A 16934-nucleotide genomic window follows, 5' to 3' on the forward strand; every position below is an offset into this window, starting at 1 on the left:
CTCAAGAGGCACACCGTGGCCCCCGCTGCATTCTACGGCCACACCTCCCTGAACGCACCACACCTCGTCTGATCTCGGAAGCTAATCAGGGTCTGGCCTGTTTCGTACCTGGATGGGAGACCACATGGGAATACCGAGTGCTGTAGGCTTTTTTGCCTCCCGCTCCGCCTTGACATTTAGTGGCCCGCGGCCGAGGCCGCCTCCGCCCCCGCTGAGCACCGCTGCAGGCCTCACCTCCTCACGTCCCTCCCAACACAGCGCGCCGGAGGGATCGCTCCCCGCCGAGCTGGCTGGACATGCGGCCAGAATGCGGCCCTGGAAGGCAGCCGCCACCCCAGCCGCTCCCGTGGTGGCTGGCCCGGACCCAGACTCCGCCGCAGGCCGGGGTGCCGTCCGTGCGGCCCGCGAGGCCCTCGACCTGCACTTGGCCGCCCCCACCGGAGCCCAGCCGCGCCGCAGCCCCCTGTCTGCCCGTGTGTCTCTCCACAGCTCCTCCGGAAAAAGCCCCCCCTCCGCCGTTTCGCCACGGCCGGGGGCGGGAGCGGGGGCGGGGGCCGGGCCGCTTCTCTGGGCCTGCCGGCCACCAGGGCCGGGGTCCTGTGCTCGGCGGGCGGCGTGGGGCAAGGGGGGGCCTTGCTGGGGCTAAGGGGCCGTGCCCACTCCATGGTGGCTCCCAGTGGCTTCGGGCCAGCTGCTGCCCGGCCGGAGGGCCGGCCGGCCGTGGCCGGGCTGCGCCTAACTCCGCGTGGGCGGGCAGGGGGGGATGCCCAAGGGACCGCGGCCGCCGGGCCCTGAAGCCTCCGGGGCCGCGTCCCTGTGAGCGTCGAGCGGGATCTGCGGCGGGGCGCCAAGCGCCGACGGGCCTGGAGCGTCCCGCCCGCCCTGGGCTGCGAGGTGGCCCACCACTCCGCCACCCCGGGTCCCCGAGGCCTCCTGTCGCCTGCCTGGGCGGGCGGCAGGGCCCTGCGGGAGAGGGCTGGCCGCCGGCATGGCGGTAAGCGCAGGCGCCAGCGAAGCTGGGCCTCAAGAGGCACCGCGCGGGCCCCTCCTGCGTCTACGGCCATACCACCCTGAACGCGCCCGATCTCGTCTGATCTCGGAAGCTAAGCAGGGTCGGCCCTGGTTAGTACTTGGATGGGAGACCGCCTGGGAATACCGGGTGCTGTAGGCTTTTTGCCTCCCGCTCCGCCTTCTCCTTTAGTCGCCCGCCGCCTCCGCCCCCGCCCCCGCCCCCGCCCCCGCCGGGCACCGCTGCAGGCCCCACCTCCTCCGGCCCCTCCCACCACAGCGCGCCAGAGGGGGCGCTCTCCGCCTGCCTGGCCGGCCAGGCGGCCAGAAGGCGGCCCTGGAAGGCAGCCGCATCCCAGCCGCTCCCGGGGTGGCTGGCCTGAACCCAGACTCCGCCTCAGGCCCGGGTGCCGGCCGTGCGGCCCCGCGAGCCCCTTGACCTGCACCTGGCCGCCCCCACCAGCGCCCAGCCCCGGCGCAGCCACCTATCTGCTGGTGTGTCTCTCCACAGCTCCCTCCGGAAAAAGCCCCCCCTCCGCCGTTTCGCCACGGCCGGGGGCGGGAGCGGGGGCGGGGCCGGGGCCGGTGCTCCGGGCCGGCCGGCCACAAGGCGCCGGGTCCTGTGCTCGGCGGGTGGCGTGGGGGCAAGGGTGGCCTTGCTGGGGCTAAGGGGCCGTGCCGACTCAATGGTGGCTCCCAGTGGGTTAAGGGCCGACTGCCCGTCGGGCAGGAGGGCCGGCCCGGGCTGCGGCTGGGCTGCGCCTAGCGCCGCGTGGGCGGGCAGAGGGGAGGCCCAAGGGACCGCGGGCCCCGGGCCCTGAAGCCTCCGGGGCCACGTCCCTGTGAGCGACGTGCGGGATCTGGGGCGGGGCGCCAAGCGCCGAACGGTTTGGTGGGTCCCGCCCGCCCTGGGCTGGGAGGTCGCCGAACCCTCCGCCACCCCCCTGGTACCCGAGGCCGCCGTTGCCCTGCCTGGGCGGGCGGCGGGGCCCTGCCGGGGCGGGCTGGCCGCCGGGCTGGCGGGGAGGCGCAAGCGCCAGCGAAGCTGGGCCTCAAGAGGCACTCCGCGGGCCCCTTTTAACGTCTACGGCCATACCACCCTGAACGCGCCCGATCTCGTCTGATCTCGGAAGCTAAGCAGGGTCGGGCCTGGTTAGTACTTGGATGGGAGACCGCCTGGGAATACCGGGTGCTGTAGGCTTTTTGCCTCCGCTCCGCCTTCTCCTTTAGTCGCCCGCGGCCTAGGCCGAGGCCGAGGCCGAGGCCGAGGCCGCTGCCTCCGCCCCCGCCCCCGCCCCCGCCGGGCAGCGCTGCAGGCCCCACCTCCTCCGGCCCCTCCCACCACAGCGCGCCAGAGGGGGCGCTCCGCGCCGGCCTGGCCGGCCAGGCGGCCAGAAGGCGGCCCTGGAAGGCAGCCGCCACCCCAGCCGCTCCCGTGGTGGCTGGCCCGGACCCAGACTCCGCGCAGGCCGGGGTGCCGTCCGTGCGGCCCACGAAGCCCTCGACCTGCACTTGGCCGCCCCCACCGGAGCCCAGCCGCGCCGCAGCCCCCTGTCTGCCCGTGTGTCTCTCCACAGCTCCCTCCGGAAAAAGCCCACCCTTTGCCACTTCGCCACGGCCGAGAGTGGGAGCGGGGTCGTGGGCTGGGACCGGTTCGCTGGGCTGGCTAGACACCAGGCGCCGGGAACTTTGCTCGGCAGTTGGCGTGGGGGCAAGGGTGGCGTTGCTGTGTCTAAGGGCCGTGCCGGCTCAATGGTGGCTCCCAGTGGCTTCGGGCCAACTGCCGTTGGGCAGGCGGGCCGGCCAGGCCGTGGCTGGGCTGCGCCTAGCACTGTGTGGATTGACAGGGTGGGGAATGCACAAGGGACCGAGGGCCACAGGCCCTTAAGCCTCCGGGGCCAAGTCCTGTGAGCGTTGAGCGGCTCTGGGGCGGAGGGCCAAGCGCCTACAGGCCTGGAGGGTCCCGCCTGACCTGAGCTGCGAAGTCGCCCACAACTCCACCACCCCCGGGCCCTCGAGGCCTCCTGTCGCTTGCCTGGGCGGACGGCAGGGCCGCGCCGGAGAGGGTTGGCTGCCGGGCTGGCGGTAAGTCGCCAGCACCAGCGAAGCTAAGCCTCAAGAGGCACACCGTGGCCCCCCGCTGCATTCTACGGCCACACCTCCCTGAACGCACCACACCTCGTCTGATCTCGGAAGCTAATCAGGGTCTGGCCTGTTTCGTACCTGGATGGGAGACCACATGGGAATACCGAGTGCTGTAGGCTTTTTTGCCTCCCGCTCCGCCTTGACATTTAGTGGCCCGCGGCCGAGGCCGCCTCCGCCCCCGCTGAGCACCGCTGCAGGCCTCACCTCCTCACGTCCCTCCCAACACAGCGCGCCGGAGGGATCGCTCCCCGCCGAGCTGGCTGGACATGCGGCCAGAATGCGGCCCTGGAAGGCAGCCGCCACCCCAGCCGCTCCCGTGGTGGCTGGCCCGGACCCAGACTCCGCCGCAGGCCGGGGTGCCGTCCGTGCGGCCCGCGAGGCCCTCGACCTGCACTTGGCCGCCCCACCGGAGCCCAGCCGCGCCGCAGCCCCCTGTCTGCCCGTGTGTCTCCCACAGCTCCCTCCGGAAAAAGCCCCCCCCTCCGCCGTTTCGCCACGACCGGGGGCGGGAGCGGGGGCGGGGGCCGGGGCCGCTTCTCCGGGCCTGCCGGCCACCAGGGCCGGGGTCCTGTGCTCGGCGGGCGGCGTGGGGGCAAGGGGGGCCTTGCTGGGTCTAAGGGGCCGTGCCCACTCCATGGTGGCTCCAGTGGCTTCGGGCCAGCTGCTGCCCGGCCGGAGGGCCGGCCCGGCCGTGGCCGGGCTGCGCCTAACTCGCGTGGGCGGGCAGGGGGGGATGCCCAAGGGACCGCGGCCGCCGGGCCCTGAAGCCTCCGGGGCCGCGTCCCTGTGAGCGTCGAGCGGGATCTGCGGCGGGGCGCCAAGCGCCGACGGGCCTGGAGCGTCCCGCCCGCCCTGGGCTGCGAGGTGGCCCACCACTCCGCCACCCCCGGGTCCCCGAGGCCTCCTGTCGCCTGCCTGGGCGGGCGGCAGGGCCCTGCGGGAGAGGGCTGGCCGCCGGCATGGCGGTAAGGCGCAGGCGCCAGCGAAGCTGGGCCTCAAGAGGCACCGCGCGGGCCCCCTCCTGCGTCTACGGCCATACCACCCTGAACGCGCCTGATCTCGTCTGATCTCGGAAGCTAAGCAGGGTCGGGCCTGGTTAGTACTTGGATGGGAGACCGCCTGGGAATACCGGGTGCTGTAGGCTTTTTGCCTCCCGCTCCGCCTTCTCCTTTAGTCGCCCGCCGCCTCCGCCCCCGCCCCCGCCCCCGCCCCCGCCGGGCACCGCTGCAGGCCCCACCTCCTCCAGCCCCTCCCACCACAGCGCGCCAGAGGGGGCGCTCTCCGCCTGCCTGGCCGGCCAGGCGGCCAGAAGGCGGCCCTGGAAGGCAGCCGCATCCCAGCCGCTCCCGGGGTGGCTGGCCTGAACCCAGACTCCGCCTCAGGCCCGGGTGCCGGCCGTGCGGCCCGCGAGCCCCTTGACCTGCACCTGGCCGCCCCCACCAGCGCCCAGCCCCGGCGCAGCCACCTATCTGCCGGTGTGTCTCTCCACAGCTCCCTCCGGAAAAAGCCCCCCCTCCGCCGTTTCGCCACGGCCGGGGGCGGGAGCGGGGGCGGGGGCCGGGGCCGGTGCTCCGGGCCGGCCGGCCACAAGGCGCCGGGTCCTGTGCTCGGCGGGTGGCGTGGGGGCAAGGGTGGCCTTGCTGGGGCTAAGGGGCCGTGCCGACTCAATGGTGGCTCCCAGTGGGTTAAGGGCCGACTGCCGTCGGGCAGGAGGGCCGGCCCGGGCTGCGGCTGGGCTGCGCCTAGCGCCGCGTGGGCGGGCAGAGGGGAGGCCGAAGGGACCGCGGGCCCCGGGCCCTGAAGCCTCCGGGGCCACGTCCCTGTGAGCGACGTGCGGGATCTGGGGCGGGGCGCCAAGCGCCGAACGGTTTGGTGGGTCCCGCCCGCCCTGGGCTGGGAGGTCGCCGAACCCTCCGCCACCCCCCTGGTACCCGAGGCCGCCGTTGCCCTGCCTGGGCGGGCGGCGGGGCCCTGCCGGGGCGGGCTGGCCGCCGGGCTGGCGGGGAGGCGCAAGCGCCAGCGAAGCTGGGCCTCAAGAGGCACTCCGCGGGCCCCTTTTAACGTCTACGGCCATACCACCCTGAACGCGCCCGATCTCGTCTGATCTCGGAAGCTAAGCAGGGTCGGGCCTGGTTAGTACTTGGATGGGAGACCGCCTGGGAATACCGGGTGCTGTAGGCTTTTTGCCTCCCGCTCCGCCTTCTCCTTTAGTCGCCCGCGGCCTAGGCCGAGGCCGAGGCCGAGGCCGAGGCCGCTGCCTCCGCCCCCGCCCCCGCCCCCGCCGGGCAGCGCTGCAGGCCCCACCTCCTCCGGCCCCTCCCACCACAGCGCGCCAGAGGGGGCGCTCCGCGCCGGCCTGGCCGGCCAGGCGGCCAGAAGGCGGCCCTGGAAGGCAGCCGCCACCCCAGCCGCTCCCGTGGTGGCTGGCCCGGACCCAGACTCCGCCGCAGGCCGGGGTGCCGTCCGTGCGGCCCACGAAGCCCTCGACCTGCACTTGGCCGCCCCCACCGGAGCCCAGCCGCGCCGCAGCCCCCTGTCTGCCCGTGTGTCTCTCCACAGCTCCCTCCGGAAAAAGCCCACCCTTTGCCACTTCGCCACGGCCGAGAGTGGGAGCGGGGTCGTGGGCTGGGACCGGTTCGCTGGGCTGGCTAGACACCAGGCGCCGGGAACTTTGCTCGGCAGTTGGCGTGGGGGCAAGGGTGGCGTTGCTGTGTCTAAGGGGCCGTGCCGGCTCAATGGTGGCTCCCAGTGGCTTCGGGCCAACTGCCGTTGGGCAGGCGGGCCGGCCAGGCCGTGGCTGGGCTGCGCCTAGCACTGTGTGGATTGACAGGGTGGGGAATGCACAAGGGACCGAGGGCCACAGGCCCTTAAGCCTCCGGGGCCAAGTCCTGTGAGCGTTGAGCGGCTCTGGGGCGGAGGGCCAAGCGCCTACAGGCCTGGAGGGTCCCGCCTGACCTGAGCTGCGAAGTCGCCCACAACTCCACCACCCCCGGGCCCTCGAGGCCTCCTGTCGCTTGCCTGGGCGGACGGCAGGGCCGCGCCGGAGAGGGTTGGCTGCCGGGCTGGCGGTAAGTCGCCAGCACCAGCGAAGCTAAGCCTCAAGAGGCACACCGTGGCCCCCGCTGCATTCTACGGCCACACCTCCCTGAACGCACCACACCTCGTCTGATCTCGGAAGCTAATCAGGGTCTGGCCTGTTTCGTACCTGGATGGGAGACCACATGGGAATACCGAGTGCTGTAGGCTTTTTTGCCTCCCGCTCCGCCTTGACATTTAGTGGCCCGCGGCCGAGGCCGCCTCCGCCCCCGCTGAGCACCGCTGCAGGCCTCACCTCCTCACGTCCCTCCCAACACAGCGCGCCGGAGGGATCGCTCCCCGCCGAGCTGGCTGGACATGCGGCCAGAATGCGGCCCTGGAAGGCAGCCGCCACCCCAGCCGCTCCCGTGGTGGCTGGCCCGGACCCAGACTCCGCCGCAGGCCGGGGTGCCGTCCGTGCGGCCCGCGAGGCCCTCGACCTGCACTTGGCCGCCCCCACCGGAGCCCAGCCGCGCCGCAGCCCCCTGTCTGCCCGTGTGTCTCTCCACAGCTCCCTCCGGAAAAAGCCCCCCCCTCCGCCGTTTCGCCACGGCCGGGGGCGGGAGCGGGGGCGGGGGCCGGGGCCGCTTCTCCGGGCCTGCCGGCCACCAGGGCCGGGGTCCTGTGCTCGGCGGGCGGCGTGGGGGCAAGGGGGGGCCTTGCTGGGGCTAAGGGGCCGTGCCCACTCCATGGTGGCTCCCAGTGGCTTCGGGCCAGCTGCTGCCCGGCCGGAGGGCCGGCCCGGCCGTGGCCGGGCTGCGCCTAACTCCGCGTGGGCGGGCAGGGGGGGATGCCCAAGGGACCGCGGCCGCCGGGCCCTGAAGCCTCCGGGGCCGCGTCCCTGTGAGCGTCGAGCGGGATCTGCGGCGGGGCGCCAAGCGCCGACGGGCCTGGAGCGTCCCGCCCGCCCTGGGCTGCGAGGTGGCCCACCACTCCGCCACCCCCGGGTCCCCGAGGCCTCCTGTCGCCTGCCTGGGCGGGCGGCAGGGCCCTGCCGGAGAGGGCTGGCCGCCGGCATGGCGGTAAGGCGCAGGCGCCAGCGAAGCTGGGCCTCAAGAGGTACCGCGCGGGCCCCTCCTGCGTCTACGGCCATACCACCCTGAACGCGCCCGATCTCGTCTGATCTCGGAAGCTAAGCAGGGTCGGGCCTGGTTAGTACTTGGATGGGAGACCGCCTGGGAATACCGGGTGCTGTAGGCTTTTTGCCTCCCGCTCCGCCTTCTCCTTTAGTCGCCCGCCGCCTCCGCCCCCGCCCCCGCCCCCGCCGGGCAGCGCTGCAGGCCCCACCTCCTCCGGCCCCTCCCACCACAGCGCGCCAGAGGGGGCGCTCCGCGCCGGCCTGGCCGGCCAGGCGGCCAGAAGGCGGCCCTGGAAGGCAGCCGCCACCCCAGCCGCTCCCGTGGTGGCTGGCCCGGACCCAGACTCCGCCGCAGGCCGGGGTGCCGTCCGTGCGGCCCACGAAGCCCTCGACCTGCACTTGGCCGCCCCCACCGGAGCCCAGCCGCGCCGCAGCCCCCTGTCTGCCCGTGTGTCTCTCCACAGCTCCCTCCGGAAAAAGCCCACCCTTTGCCACTTCGCCACGGCCGAGAGTGGGAGCGGGGTCGTGGGCTGGGACCGGTTCGCTGGGCTGGCTAGACACCAGGCGCCGGGAACTTTGCTCGGCAGTTGGCGTGGGGGCAAGGGTGGCGTTGCTGTGTCTAAGGGGCCGTGCCGGCTCAATGGTGGCTCCCAGTGGCTTCGGGCCAACTGCCGTTGGGCAGGCGGGCCGGCCAGGCCGTGGCTGGGCTGCGCCTAGCACTGTGTGGATTGACAGGGTGGGGAATGCACAAGGGACCGAGGGCCACAGGCCCTTAAGCCTCCGGGGCCAAGTCCTGTGAGCGTTGAGCGGCTCTGGGGCGGAGGGCCAAGCGCCTACAGGCCTGGAGGGTCCCGCCTGACCTGAGCTGCGAAGTCGCCCACAACTCCACCACCCCCGGGCCCTCGAGGCCTCCTGTCGCTTGCCTGGGCGGACGGCAGGGCCGCGCCGGAGAGGGTTGGCTGCCGGGCTGGCGGTAAGTCGCCAGCACCAGCGAAGCTAAGCCTCAAGAGGCACACCGTGGCCCCCGCTGCATTCTACGGCCACACCTCCCTGAACGCACCACACCTCGTCTGATCTCGGAAGCTAATCAGGGTCTGGCCTGTTTCGTACCTGGATGGGAGACCACATGGGAATACCGAGTGCTGTAGGCTTTTTTGCCTCCCGCTCCGCCTTGACATTTAGTGGCCCGTGGCCGAGGCCGCCTCCGCCCCCGCTGAGCACCGCTGCAGGCCTCACCTCCTCACGTCCCTCCCAACACAGCGCGCTGGAGGGATCGCTCCCCGCCGAGCTGGCTGGACATGCGGCCAGAATGCGGCCCTGGAAGGCAGCCGCCACCCCAGCCGCTCCCGTGGTGGCTGGCCCGGACCCAGACTCCGCCGCAGGCCGGGGTGCCGTCCGTGCGGCCCGCGAGGCCCTCGACCTGCACTTGGCCGCCCCCACCGGAGCCCAGCCGCGCCGCAGCCCCCTGTCTGCCCGTGTGTCTCTCCACAGCTCCCTCCGGAAAAAGCCCCCCCCTCCGCCGTTTCGCCACGGCCGGGGGCGGGAGCGGGGGCGGGGGCCGGGGCCGCTTCTCCGGGCCTGCCGGCCACCAGGGCCGGGGTCCTGTGCTCGGCGGGCGGCGTGGGGGCAAGGGGGGGCCTTGCTGGGGCTAAGGGGCCGTGCCCACTCCATGGTGGCTCCCAGTGGCTTCGGGCCAGCTGCTGCCCGGCCGGAGGGCCGGCCCGGCCGTGGCCGGGCTGCGCCTAACTCCGCGTGGGCGGGCAGGGGGGATGCCCAAGGGACCGCGGCCGCCGGGCCCTGAAGCCTCCGGGGCCGCGTCCCTGTGAGCGTCGAGCGGGATCTGCGGCGGGGCACCAAGCGCCGACGGGCCTGGAGCGTCCCGCCCGCCCTGGGCTGCGAGGTGGCCCACCACTCCGCCACCCCCGGGTCCCCGAGGCCTCCTGTCGCCTGCCTGGGCGGGCGGCAGGGCCCTGCGGGAGAGGGCTGGCCGCCGGCATGGCGGTAAGGCGCAGGCGCCAGCGAAGCTGGGCCTCAAGAGGCACCGCGCGGGCCCCTCCTGCGTCTACGGCCATACCACCCTGAACGCGCCCGATCTCGTCTGATCTCGGAAGCTAAGCAGGGTCGGGCCTGGTTAGTACTTGGATGGGAGACCGCCTGGGAATACCGGGTGCTGTAGGCTTTTTGCCTCCCGCTCCGCCTTCTCCTTTAGTCGCCCGCCGCCTCCGCCCCCGCCCCCGCCCCCGCCCCCGCCGGGCACCGCTGCAGGCCCCACCTCCTCCGGCCCCTCCCACCACAGCGCGCCAGAGGGGGCGCTCTCCGCCTGCCTGGCCGGCCAGGCGGCCAGAAGGCGGCCCTGGAAGGCAGCCGCATCCCAGCCGCTCCCGGGGTGGCTGGCCTGAACCCAGACTCCGCCTCAGGCCCGGGTGCCGGCCGTGCGGCCCGCGAGCCCCTTGACCTGCACCTGGCCGCCCCCACCAGCGCCCAGCCCCGGCGCAGCCACCTATCTGCCGGTGTGTCTCTCCACAGCTCCCTCCGGAAAAAGCCCCCCCTCCGCCGTTTCGCCACGGCCGGGGGCGGGAGCGGGGGCGGGGGCCGGGGCCGGTGCTCCGGGCCGGCCGGCCACAAGGCGCCGGGTCCTGTGCTCGGCGGGTGGCGTGGGGGCAAGGGTGGCCTTGCTGGGGCTAAGGGGCCGTGCCGACTCAATGGTGGCTCCCAGTGGGTTAAGGGCCGACTGCCGTCGGGCAGGAGGGCCGGCCCGGGCTGCGGCTGGGCTGCGCCTAGCGCCGCGTGGGCGGGCAGAGGGGAGGCCCAAGGGACCGCGGGCCCCGGGCCCTGAAGCCTCCGGGGCCACGTCCCTGTGAGCGACGTGCGGGATCTGGGGCGGGGCGCCAAGCGCCGAACGGTTTGGTGGGTCCCGCCCGCCCTGGGCTGGGAGGTCGCCGAACCCTCCGCCACCCCCCTGGTACCCGAGGCCGCCGTTGCCCTGCCTGGGCGGGCGGCGGGGCCCTGCCGGGGCGGGCTGGCCGCCGGGCTGGCGGGGAGGCGCAAGCGCCAGCGAAGCTGGGCCTCAAGAGGCACTCCGCGGGCCCCTTTTAACGTCTACGGCCATACCACCCTGAACGCGCCCGATCTCGTCTGATCTCGGAAGCTAAGCAGGGTCGGGCCTGGTTAGTACTTGGATGGGAGACCGCCTGGGAATACCGGGTGCTGTAGGCTTTTTGCCTCCCGCTCCGCCTTCTCCTTTAGTCGCCCGCGGCCTAGGCCGAGGCCGAGGCCGAGGCCGAGGCCGCTGCCTCCGCCCCCGCCCCCGCCCCCGCCGGGCAGCGCTGCAGGCCCCACCTCCTCCGGCCCCTCCCACCACAGCGCGCCAGAGGGGGCGCTCCGCGCCGGCCTGGCCGGCCAGGCGGCCAGAAGGCGGCCCTGGAAGGCAGCCGCCACCCCAGCCGCTCCCGTGGTGGCTGGCCCGGACCCAGACTCCGCCGCAGGCCGGGGTGCCGTCCGTGCGGCCCACGAAGCCCTCGACCTGCACTTGGCCGCCCCCACCGGAGCCCAGCCGCGCCGCAGCCCCCTGTCTGCCCGTGTGTCTCTCCACAGCTCCCTCCGGAAAAAGCCCACCCTTTGCCACTTCGCCACGGCCGAGAGTGGGAGCGGGGTCGTGGGCTGGGACCGGTTCGCTGGGCTGGCTAGACACCAGGCGCCGGGAACTTTGCTCGGGGCAAGGGTGGCGTGCTGTGTCTAAGGGGCCGTGCCAATGTGCTCCAGGTGCTTCGGGCTCTGCAGTGGGCTGTCGGCGCCCTGCCGTGGCTGGCTGCGCCACTGTGTGGATTGACAGGGTGGGGAATGCACAAGGGACCGAGGGCCACAGGCCCTTAAGCCTCCGGGGCCAAGTCCTGTGAGCGTTGAGCGGCTCTGGGGCGGAGGGCCAAGTGCCTACAGGCCTGGAGGGTCCCGCCTGACCTGAGCTGCGAAGTCGCCCACAACTCCACCACCCCCGGGCCCTCGAGGCCTCCTGTCGCTTGCCTGGGCGGACGGCAGGGCCGCGCCGGAGAGGGTTGGCTGCCGGGCTGGCGGTAAGTCGCCAGCACCAGCGAAGCTAAGCCTCAAGAGGCACACCGTGGCCCCCGCTGCATTCTACGGCCACACCTCCCTGAACGCACCACACCTCGTCTGATCTCGGAAGCTAATCAGGGTCTGGCCTGTTTCGTACCTGGATGGGAGACCACATGGGAATACCGAGTGCTGTAGGCTTTTTTGCCTCCCGCTCCGCCTTGACATTTAGTGGCCCGCGGCCGAGGCCGCCTCCGCCCCCGCTGAGCACCGCTGCAGGCCTCACCTCCTCACGTCCCTCCCAACACAGCGCGCCGGAGGGATCGCTCCCCGCCGAGCTGGCTGGACATGCGGCCAGAATGCGGCCCTGGAAGGCAGCCGCCACCCCAGCCGCTCCCGTGGTGGCTGGCCCGGACCCAGACTCCGCCGCAGGCCGGGGTGCCGTCCGTGCGGCCCGCGAGGCCCTCGACCTGCACTTGGCCGCCCCCACCGGAGCCCAGCCGCGCCGCAGCCCCCTGTCTGCCCGTGTGTCTCTCCACAGCTCCCTCCGGAAAAAGCCCCCCCCTCCGCCGTTTCGCCACGGCCGGGGGCGGGAGCGGGGGCGGGGGCCGGGGCCGCTTCTCCGGGCCTGCCGGCCACCAGGGCCGGGGTCCTGTGCTCGGCGGGCGGCGTGGGGGCAAGGGGGGGCCTTGCTGGGGCTAAGGGGCCGTGCCCACTCCATGGTGGCTCCCAGTGGCTTCGGGCCAGCTGCTGCCCGGCCGGAGGGCCGGCCCGGCCGTGGCCGGGCTGCGCCTAACTCCGCGTGGGCGGGCAGGGGGGGATGCCCAAGGGACCGCGGCCGCCGGGCCCTGAAGCCTCCGGGGCCGCGTCCCTGTGAGCGTCGAGCGGGATCTGCGGCGGGGCGCCAAGCGCCGACGGGCCTGGAGCGTCCCGCCCGCCCTGGGCTGCGAGGTGGCCCACCACTCCGCCACCCCCGGGTCCCCGAGGCCTCCTGTCGCCTGCCTGGGCGGGCGGCAGGGCCCTGCCGGAGAGGGCTGGCCGCCGGCATGGCGGTAAGGCGCAGGCGCCAGCGAAGCTGGGCCTCAAGAGGTACCGCGCGGGCCCCTCCTGCGTCTACGGCCATACCACCCTGAACGCGCCCGATCTCGTCTGATCTCGGAAGCTAAGCAGGGTCGGGCCTGGTTAGTACTTGGATGGGAGACCGCCTGGGAATACCGGGTGCTGTAGGCTTTTTGCCTCCCGCTCCGCCTTCTCCTTTAGTCGCCCGCCGCCTCCGCCCCCGCCCCCGCCCCCGCCGGGCAGCGCTGCAGGCCCCACCTCCTCCGGCCCCTCCCACCACAGCGCGCCAGAGGGGGCGCTCCGCGCCGGCCTGGCCGGCCAGGCGGCCAGAAGGCGGCCCTGGAAGGCAGCCGCCACCCCAGCCGCTCCCGTGGTGGCTGGCCCGGACCCAGACTCCGCCGCAGGCCGGGGTGCCGTCCGTGCGGCCCACGAAGCCCTCGACCTGCACTTGGCCGCCCCCACCGGAGCCCAGCCGCGCCGCAGCCCCCTGTCTGCCCGTGTGTCTCTCCACAGCTCCCTCCGGAAAAAGCCCACCCTTTGCCACTTCGCCACGGCCGAGAGTGGGAGCGGGGTCGTGGGCTGGGACCGGTTCGCTGGGCTGGCTAGACACCAGGCGCCGGGAACTTTGCTCGGCAGTTGGCGTGGGGGCAAGGGTGGCGTTGCTGTGTCTAAGGGGCCGTGCCGGCTCAATGGTGGCTCCCAGTGGCTTCGGGCCAACTGCCGTTGGGCAGGCGGGCCGGCCAGGCCGTGGCTGGGCTGCGCCTAGCACTGTGTGGATTGACAGGGTGGGGAATGCACAAGGGACCGAGGGCCACAGGCCCTTAAGCCTCCGGGGCCAAGTCCTGTGAGCGTTGAGCGGCTCTGGGGCGGAGGGCCAAGCGCCTACAGGCCTGGAGGGTCCCGCCTGACCTGAGCTGCGAAGTCGCCCACAACTCCACCACCCCCGGGCCCTCGAGGCCTCCTGTCGCTTGCCTGGGCGGACGGCAGGGCCGCGCCGGAGAGGGTTGGCTGCCGGGCTGGCGGTAAGTCGCCAGCACCAGCGAAGCTAAGCCTCAAGAGGCACACCGTGGCCCCCGCTGCATTCTACGGCCACACCTCCCTGAACGCACCACACCTCGTCTGATCTCGGAAGCTAATCAGGGTCTGGCCTGTTTCGTACCTGGATGGGAGACCACATGGGAATACCGAGTGCTGTAGGCTTTTTTGCCTCCCGCTCCGCCTTGACATTTAGTGGCCCGCGGCCGAGGCCGCCTCCGCCCCCGCTGAGCACCGCTGCAGGCCTCACCTCCTCACGTCCCTCCCAACACAGCGCGCCGGAGGGATCGCTCCCCGCCGAGCTGGCTGGACATGCGGCCAGAATGCGGCCCTGGAAGGCAGCCGCCACCCCAGCCGCTCCCGTGGTGGCTGGCCCGGACCCAGACTCCGCCGCAGGCCGGGGTGCCGTCCGTGCGGCCCGCGAGGCCCTCGACCTGCACTTGGCCGCCCCCACCGGAGCCCAGCCGCGCCGCAGCCCCCTGTCTGCCCGTGTGTCTCTCCACAGCTCCCTCCGGAAAAAGCCCCCCCCTCCGCCGTTTCGCCACGACCGGGGGCGGGAGCGGGGGCGGGGGCCGGGGCCGCTTCTCCGGGCCTGCCGGCCACCAGGGCCGGGGTCCTGTGCTCGGCGGGCGGCGTGGGGGCAAGGGGGGGCCTTGCTGGGGCTAAGGGGCCGTGCCCACTCCATGGTGGCTCCCAGTGGCTTCGGGCCAGCTGCTGCCCGGCCGGAGGGCCGGCCCGGCCGTGGCCGGGCTGCGCCTAACTCCGCGTGGGCGGGCAGGGGGGGATGCCCAAGGGACCGCGGCCGCCGGGCCCTGAAGCCTCCGGGGCCGCGTCCCTGTGAGCGTCGAGCGGGATCTGCGGCGGGGCGCCAAGCGCCGACGGGCCTGGAGCGTCCCGCCCGCCCTGGGCTGCGAGGTGGCCCACCACTCCGCCACCCCCGGGTCCCCGAGGCCTCCTGTCGCCTGCCTGGGCGGGCGGCAGGGCCCTGCGGGAGAGGGCTGGCCGCCGGCATGGCGGTAAGGCGCAGGCGCCAGCGAAGCTGGGCCTCAAGAGGCACCGCGCAGGCCCCTCCTGCGTCTACGGCCATACCACCCTGAACGCGCCCGATCTCGTCTGATCTCGGAAGCTAAGCAGGGTCGGGCCTGGTTAGTACTTGGATGGGAGACCGCCTGGGAATACCGGGTGCTGTAGGCTTTTTGCCTCCCGCTCCGCCTTCTCCTTTAGTCGCCCGCCGCCTCCGCCCCCGCCCCCGCCCCCGCCCCCGCCGGGCACCGCTGCAGGCCCCACCTCCTCCGGCCCCTCCCACCACAGCGCGCCAGAGGGGGCGCTCTCCGCCTGCCTGGCCGGCCAGGCGGCCAGAAGGCGGCCCTGGAAGGCAGCCGCATCCCAGCCGCTCCCGGGGTGGCTGGCCTGAACCCAGACTCCGCCTCAGGCCCGGGTGCCGGCCGTGCGGCCCGCGAGCCCCTTGACCTGCACCTGGCCGCCCCCACCAGCGCCCAGCCCCGGCGCAGCCACCTATCTGCCGGTGTGTCTCTCCACAGCTCCCTCCGGAAAAAGCCCCCCCTCCGCCGTTTCGCCACGGCCGGGGGCGGGAGCGGGGGCGGGGGCCGGGGCCGGTGCTCCGGGCCGGCCGGCCACAAGGCGCCGGGTCCTGTGCTCGGCGGGTGGCGTGGGGGCAAGGGTGGCCTTGCTGGGGCTAAGGGGCCGTGCCGACTCAATGGTGGCTCCCAGTGGGTTAAGGGCCGACTGCCGTCGGGCAGGAGGGCCGGCCCGGGCTGCGGCTGGGCTGCGCCTAGCGCCGCGTGGGCGGGCAGAGGGGAGGCCCAAGGGACCGCGGGCCCCGGGCCCTGAAGCCTCCGGGGCCACGTCCCTGTGAGCGACGTGCGGGATCTGGGGCGGGGCGCCAAGCGCCGAACGGTTTGGTGGGTCCCGCCCGCCCTGGGCTGGGAGGTCGCCGAACCCTCCGCCACCCCCCTGGTACCCGAGGCCGCCGTTGCCCTGCCTGGGCGGGCGGCGGGGCCCTGCCGGGGCGGGCTGGCCGCCGGGCTGGCGGGGAGGCGCAAGCGCCAGCGAAGCTGGGCCTCAAGAGGCACTCCGCGGGCCCCTTTTAACGTCTACGGCCATACCACCCTGAACGCGCCCGATCTCGTCTGATCTCGGAAGCTAAGCAGGGTCGGGCCTGGTTAGTACTTGGATGGGAGACCGCCTGGGAATACCGGGTGCTGTAGGCTTTTTGCCTCCCGCTCCGCCTTCTCCTTTAGTCGCCCGCGGCCTAGGCCGAGGCCGAGGCCGAGGCCGAGGCCGCTGCCTCCGCCCCCGCCCCCGCCCCCGCCGGGCAGCGCTGCAGGCCCCACCTCCTCCGGCCCCTCCCACCACAGCGCGCCAGAGGGGGCGCTCCGCGCCGGCCTGGCCGGCCAGGCGGCCAGAAGGCGGCCCTGGAAGGCAGCCGCCACCCCAGCCGCTCCCGTGGTGGCTGGCCCGGACCCAGACTCCGCCGCAGGCCGGGGTGCCGTCCGTGCGGCCCACGAAGCCCTCGACCTGCACTTGGCCGCCCCCACCGGAGCCCAGCCGCGCCGCAGCCCCCTGTCTGCCCGTGTGTCTCTCCACAGCTCCCTCCGGAAAAAGCCCACCCTTTGCCACTTCGCCACGGCCGAGAGTGGGAGCGGGGTCGTGGGCTGGGACCGGTTCGCTGGGCTGGCTAGACACCAGGCGCCGGGAACTTTGCTCGGCAGTTGGCGTGGGGGCAAGGGTGGCGTTGCTGTGTCTAAGGGGCCGTGCCGGCTCAATGGTGGCTCCCAGTGGCTTCGGGCCAACTGCCGTTGGGCAGGCGGGCCGGCCAGGCCGTGGCTGGGCTGCGCCTAGCACTGTGTGGATTGACAGGGTGGGGAATGCACAAGGGACCGAGGGCCACAGGCCCTTAAGCCTCCGGGGCCAAGTCCTGTGAGCGTTGAGCGGCTCTGGGGCGGAGGGCCAAGCGCCTACAGGCCTGGAGGGTCCCGCCTGACCTGAGCTGCGAAGTCGCCCACAACTCCACCACCCCCGGGCCCTCGAGGCCTCCTGTCGCTTGCCTGGGCGGACGGCAGGGCCGCGCCGGAGAGGGTTGGCTGCCGGGCTGGCGGTAAGTCGCCAGCACCAGCGAAGCTAAGCCTCAAGAGGCACACCGTGGCCCCCGCTGCATTCTACGGCCACACCTCCCTGAACGCACCACACCTCGTCTGATCTCGGAAGCTAATCAGGGTCTGGCCTGTTTCGTACCTGGATGGGAGACCACATGGGAATACCGAGTGCTGTAGGCTTTTTTGCCTCCCGCTCCGCCTTGACATTTAGTGGCCCGTGGCCGAGGCCGCCTCCGCCCCCGCTGAGCACCGCTGCAGGCCTCACCTCCTCACGTCCCTCCCAACACAGCGCGCCGGAGGGATCGCTCCCCGCCGAGCTGGCTGGACATGCGGCCAGAATGCGGCCCTGGAAGGCAGCCGCCACCCCAGCC

The 16934-nt window shown here is 73.8% G+C and overlaps 10 non-coding genes and 7 pseudogenes across 10 annotated transcripts; all 17 read left to right on the forward strand.

The window, feature by feature from the left end:
- The first annotated feature begins 30 nt into the window (after positions 1 to 30).
- Positions 31 to 149, forward strand: LOC133083751 (5S ribosomal RNA; annotated as a pseudogene).
- A 903-nt stretch (positions 150 to 1052) lies between these two features.
- LOC133083720 (5S ribosomal RNA) lies at positions 1053 to 1171 on the forward strand. Its single transcript, XR_009699245.1, has one exon. It is a non-coding gene; the product is annotated as a 5S ribosomal RNA (ribosomal RNA).
- Positions 1172 to 2090: 919 nt separating this feature from the next.
- On the forward strand, positions 2091 to 2209 carry LOC133083706 (5S ribosomal RNA). The gene has a single exon (XR_009699231.1). It is a non-coding gene; the product is annotated as a 5S ribosomal RNA (ribosomal RNA).
- Positions 2210 to 3153: 944 nt separating this feature from the next.
- On the forward strand, positions 3154 to 3272 carry LOC133083752 (5S ribosomal RNA; annotated as a pseudogene).
- Positions 3273 to 4178: 906 nt separating this feature from the next.
- Positions 4179 to 4297, forward strand: LOC133083715 (5S ribosomal RNA). Its single transcript, XR_009699240.1, has one exon. It is a non-coding gene; the product is annotated as a 5S ribosomal RNA (ribosomal RNA).
- Positions 4298 to 5215: 918 nt separating this feature from the next.
- On the forward strand, positions 5216 to 5334 carry LOC133083707 (5S ribosomal RNA). Its single transcript, XR_009699232.1, has one exon. It is a non-coding gene; the product is annotated as a 5S ribosomal RNA (ribosomal RNA).
- A 946-nt stretch (positions 5335 to 6280) lies between these two features.
- LOC133083753 (5S ribosomal RNA) lies at positions 6281 to 6399 on the forward strand (annotated as a pseudogene).
- A 910-nt stretch (positions 6400 to 7309) lies between these two features.
- Positions 7310 to 7428, forward strand: LOC133083708 (5S ribosomal RNA). Its single transcript, XR_009699233.1, has one exon. It is a non-coding gene; the product is annotated as a 5S ribosomal RNA (ribosomal RNA).
- Positions 7429 to 8338: 910 nt separating this feature from the next.
- On the forward strand, positions 8339 to 8457 carry LOC133083754 (5S ribosomal RNA; annotated as a pseudogene).
- A 909-nt stretch (positions 8458 to 9366) lies between these two features.
- LOC133083709 (5S ribosomal RNA) lies at positions 9367 to 9485 on the forward strand. The gene has a single exon (XR_009699234.1). It is a non-coding gene; the product is annotated as a 5S ribosomal RNA (ribosomal RNA).
- A 918-nt stretch (positions 9486 to 10403) lies between these two features.
- On the forward strand, positions 10404 to 10522 carry LOC133083710 (5S ribosomal RNA). The gene has a single exon (XR_009699235.1). It is a non-coding gene; the product is annotated as a 5S ribosomal RNA (ribosomal RNA).
- Positions 10523 to 11435: 913 nt separating this feature from the next.
- On the forward strand, positions 11436 to 11554 carry LOC133083755 (5S ribosomal RNA; annotated as a pseudogene).
- Positions 11555 to 12464: 910 nt separating this feature from the next.
- Positions 12465 to 12583, forward strand: LOC133083712 (5S ribosomal RNA). The gene has a single exon (XR_009699237.1). It is a non-coding gene; the product is annotated as a 5S ribosomal RNA (ribosomal RNA).
- Positions 12584 to 13493: 910 nt separating this feature from the next.
- On the forward strand, positions 13494 to 13612 carry LOC133083757 (5S ribosomal RNA; annotated as a pseudogene).
- Positions 13613 to 14522: 910 nt separating this feature from the next.
- Positions 14523 to 14641, forward strand: LOC133083713 (5S ribosomal RNA). Its single transcript, XR_009699238.1, has one exon. It is a non-coding gene; the product is annotated as a 5S ribosomal RNA (ribosomal RNA).
- Positions 14642 to 15559: 918 nt separating this feature from the next.
- On the forward strand, positions 15560 to 15678 carry LOC133083714 (5S ribosomal RNA). The gene has a single exon (XR_009699239.1). It is a non-coding gene; the product is annotated as a 5S ribosomal RNA (ribosomal RNA).
- Positions 15679 to 16624: 946 nt separating this feature from the next.
- On the forward strand, positions 16625 to 16743 carry LOC133083758 (5S ribosomal RNA; annotated as a pseudogene).
- The last annotated feature ends 191 nt before the right edge of the window (positions 16744 to 16934 follow it).

Source organism: Eubalaena glacialis, unplaced genomic scaffold (genome assembly GCF_028564815.1).
Source record: "Eubalaena glacialis isolate mEubGla1 unplaced genomic scaffold, mEubGla1.1.hap2.+ XY scaffold_629, whole genome shotgun sequence".
In the NCBI taxonomy this organism is placed as follows: domain Eukaryota; kingdom Metazoa; phylum Chordata; class Mammalia; order Artiodactyla; family Balaenidae; genus Eubalaena; species Eubalaena glacialis.